We start from the raw sequence: 4,499 nt of genomic DNA, 5'->3' as shown, positions 1-4,499 counted from the left end.
AAGATGATAGGAGGACGGGGGGGTCCGGTGGGTGGCGCCGGTGAACGGCGAGATGGCGGGGACGAGCTGGGGCATCGGCGTCAGGTGCCCCATTCCCGATCCAGATTCGGGGGGAGCAGATGGGGAGTGGGATCGTGGGGGTGGGGAGTGAGGTGGGTCGTGGTTTAGGGTTTCCTCCCTGGTGGGGATATGGAGGGAGTGGGTCGGCCGGCTGGGCCTTTGCCCAGTTGGGCTGGCTAGCAGGGCCACAGATGGCCCAGTGGGGGGGGCGCCTCTTTTTATTTTTAGTTAGATTTGTCTTTTCCTTTTATTTATTTATTTATTTCATTTTTCTGTTTTATTTCATTTTAATATATTTAGACATTTTCAAAAAGGGTGTTCGTTGCACTATAATCACCTAGGCATTTAACTGCACACTCCGAATATTTTAGTTTAATATTTTGAAAACTTTGTCGTTTGACATTAATTTGAAGTTGAATTTGAAAAGGTTTCGAATCATTGCGAGGTTAGCAACAGTAATAGTGGAGACGTGGCATCATTAACAGAGGTTACTGTAGCTTGATTATCCGGGCGTCACAATTCTCCTCCACTACAAGAAATCTCGTCCCGAGATTTAAGAGGGGGACTAAGGGGAAAATTTTGGTTACGAAATTCTAACGGCTCTTCTCGTCTTTGGTTGCTCTTCTCGAAGAGGTCGATCCGTTACATTGACATCTTTATTTCTGTGCTTCAGGTCATCATGGTGAAGTCGTCCTTTTCTTCGGGAACTCCAACGTACTTACGAATAGGTAAGGGGCAGCTCGGCTACGACAGAATGCTTATGAGGGAGACAATCTGGGGTTAACCCATGAATGAGCATAAGAGTATCTCTCGAGCTGAACCAATAAAATATGTCGAGGGTAAGGTACGAAGGTACAATAAGAGGTTCCAAGCGGATAGATAGTTGCTCGAAGTCTGAACCGGAGTGAGAAAGGGGTTCAGAGCAACGAGAGTAAGTATTGCGTTTGATACCAGAATAGAGCATTAGGAAGGTGGCCCATGAATTAAATACGAAGCCAAGCGTGGGAAATAACCATTAGTAACAGGGCTGTACAGGAGAGTCAGGTTTTGATCCTGTGGAACTGTGGGTTATGGGCCCACCATGTGGTTAAAAGTAGGAAGGGTGTTGACTCTTGCACGGTCATGATAGCAAGACATGTCACAGGGTAGCTGTAACACCCACGATGCGGCTATATCTCCCATGTGTCGAAGCACGACTTAGAGGCATAACCGCATGGTGGTTTTGTCGCAAGAAGGGTCATCTTCACACAATACCATGTAATGAACAAGAATGGGATAAAGGGAGTTGTCTTACAATCGCCACTTCACACAATACATAATTAAGATCATACATCATTCAAATATACTCATAGACCGGCTACGGTCAAATTCAAATGAAAATAAGACAACCCCAAATGCTAGATCCCCGATCGTCCCGACTGGGCACCTCTACTGATCATCTGGAAACGATACATAGTAACGGCCAAGGTCCTCGTCAAACTCCCACTTGAGCTCGGTTGTGCCATCTGCGTTGGTATCCACGGCACCTGCATCTGTTTTGGTAGAATCTGTGAGTCACGAGGACTCAGCAATCTCACACCCGCGAGATCAAGACTATTTAAGCTCATAGGTAGGAAAAGGGGTAATATGGTGGAGCTGCGGCAAGCACTAAGCATATATGGTGGCTAACATACGCAAGTGAGAGCGAGAAGAGAAGCAACGCAACGGTCGAGAAGCTAGAAGCGATCAAGAAGTGATCTTGAAACTACTTACGTCAAGCATAACACAAATCGTGTTCACTTCCCGGACTCCGCCGAGAAGAGACCATCATGACTACACACACAGTTGATGCATTTTAAAGAAGTCAAGTGTCAAGTTATCTACAACCGGACATTAACAAATTCCCATCTGCCTCATAACCGCGGGCACGACTTTCGAAAGATAATAAACCCTGCAGGGGTGTCCCAACTTAGCCCATCACAAGCTCTCACGGTCAAAGAAGGATATACCTTCTCCCGGGAAGACCCGATCAGCCTCGGAATCCCGGTTCGCCAAACATTTCGACAATGGTAAAACAAGACCAGCAAGACCACCCGACCGTGCCGACAAATCCCGATAGGAGCTGCATATATCTCGTTCTCAGGGCACACCGGATGAGACAGGCTACGAGTAAAACCATACTTCGAGTTTCCCCGAGGTGGCCCCGCAGGCGGCTTGGTTCGGACCAACACTCGAAGGAGCACTGGCCCGGGGGGGTCTAAAATAAAGATGACCCTCGGGCTCGCGAAAACCCAAGGGAAAAGGGCTTATGTGGCAAATGGTAAAACCAAGTGTGGGCCTTGCTGGAGAAGTTTTATTCAAAGCGAACTATTAAGGGGGTCCCATAAATCACCCAACTGTGTAAGGAACGCAAAATCAGGGAACATAACACCGGTATGACGGAAACTAGGGCGGCAAGAGTGGAACAAGTCACCAGGCATAAGGCCGAGCCTTCCACCCTTTACCAAGTATATAAGGTGCATTAATTAAACAGGAGATATTGTGATATCCCAAAATATCCATGTTCCGACCAGGAACAAACTTCATCTTCACCTGCAACTAACAACGCTATAAGAGAGGCTGAGCAAAAGCGGTGACATAGCCAAACAACGGTTTGCTAGGACAGGATGGTTAGGGGTTTGACATGGCAATAGGGAGGCATGATAAACAATGGCAGGTAGAGCTAACATAGCGATAGAGCGAGTACTAGCAAGCAAAGATAGAAGTGATATCGAAGGTATGGTCATCTTGCCTGCGAGGTTCTCAGAGTTGTCGAAGGATTGATCCTCGTTAGCATACTCAACAGGTTCCTCGTGCACGTACTCGTCTCCCGGCTCTACCCAAAGAAAGAACACAAGCAAAGGAACCACAATAAATCACGGTGCAATGCACAAGCAACATGATGCAATACATGACATGATATGCGAGATGTGATATGCAATGCATATGCGTGCTCCTGGCGGAAAAGGATGAACAAGGCATCAACTTGGCAAACCAAGTATGTTGCTGGAAAGATGAGATGATTTCGGTTGAAATCGATATAAGGGTCACCGGGAACGGATGCACGGTTTGCAAATGGGAAGCAAAACAAGAATGGCACAAAGCTGCGATTAACAGCACGATGCTACTTAGCATGCAACAAGAAACTATGCTACAACACCCCAACATAAAAACAAAACATATGGCAGGGTTCTACAGGAGATGCTTAACAAAAGAGGAACACTGAGCTACGGCTAAATCACATCATAGCAGGTTCAAACAAGCATGGTGAAAGTGCAAAAAATATCAGGTTGGACATGGCATAAACAGCATCACGAAGCAATGTTCATAGCAAGTTATCAACAAGCTACAGGAACTTATAATAACAAACCAAGACATGGCATGAATCTACTCAAAGCATAGATCAAAAGTCCCTTACTGACCTTAAGCCAAAAGGATCATAAAATATGATGACACCCATGTAAACATAGCAAGTTTCGTTAACAGATTCAGCAAACCAAGCATGGCATTGACAGAATTACGAAGGCACCTTCGTGAGCTCGATGCACTCACTATAGAGCATCTAATGATAAACTAAGCATATATCCATCAAGAAAACATGACATAGAAGCTATACATGGCAAGAACAACATCATAGCATACACGGATCAACTACAACAACCTTGGCAAAATTGAATAACATGTAAACAATCTGCCAGGAAACATTTTGAAGCAAAAGTAGAGCACGAAAATGACATGCTAGACTACTCCATAATTGCAACCAGGGGCATGGATGGATAGAGAATAACCATATGTTCAAAACACCCTTACTGAAGTATCTCAAAATATGCATGGATCTCTCTGTAGCATCATGTTTACATGGCATCAAAATAACAGCAGAACAGGGACAAATCAGCAATATCACGAAGCTTAGTTTGCATGCTTGCGCTAGTCACCACATTGATGACAAAAATACATGGTAAGCACCTCTGTAAAGAAGACATGGCATAGTTCAACTCACATTAAGGGCTCAAGTACATAGGATGCACACATCCATCATGGCAAAATGACAAAAGTGCATGTTCTGATAAGAATCTGAAACTAACATTATGAAGCACTCTTCCAACAGCCTTTCGGGTATCAAGATGAGATCAAATGAAAATGATGCAATGAGATGAAATGATGTACTCTTTGAGACGAACAATTTTGTATGCTACACGCCCAAAACGGGGCCACGGGTGCAAAGATGTGGTGTGATGAACATGCAACAAAAGTAAAGACAGATAAGGACTTGGAGGAATTTCGGGGGGAGAAGAAAAAGTCAACCCAGGGGCAGATCGGATCTAGGCGCGGATCGAGGACGGTGCGGCGGTGCGGGGACGCGGCTGCCGGAGTTGGCCGGGACGGCGGCGGCGAGATCCGGCCGAGGTGGCGGGCGGGCG

The sequence above is a fragment of the Triticum dicoccoides genome, chromosome 7B (genome assembly GCF_002162155.2).
Source record: "Triticum dicoccoides isolate Atlit2015 ecotype Zavitan chromosome 7B, WEW_v2.0, whole genome shotgun sequence".
Classification (NCBI taxonomy): Eukaryota; Viridiplantae; Streptophyta; class Magnoliopsida; order Poales; family Poaceae; genus Triticum; species Triticum dicoccoides.
This window is presented reverse-complemented; position numbering follows the sequence as displayed.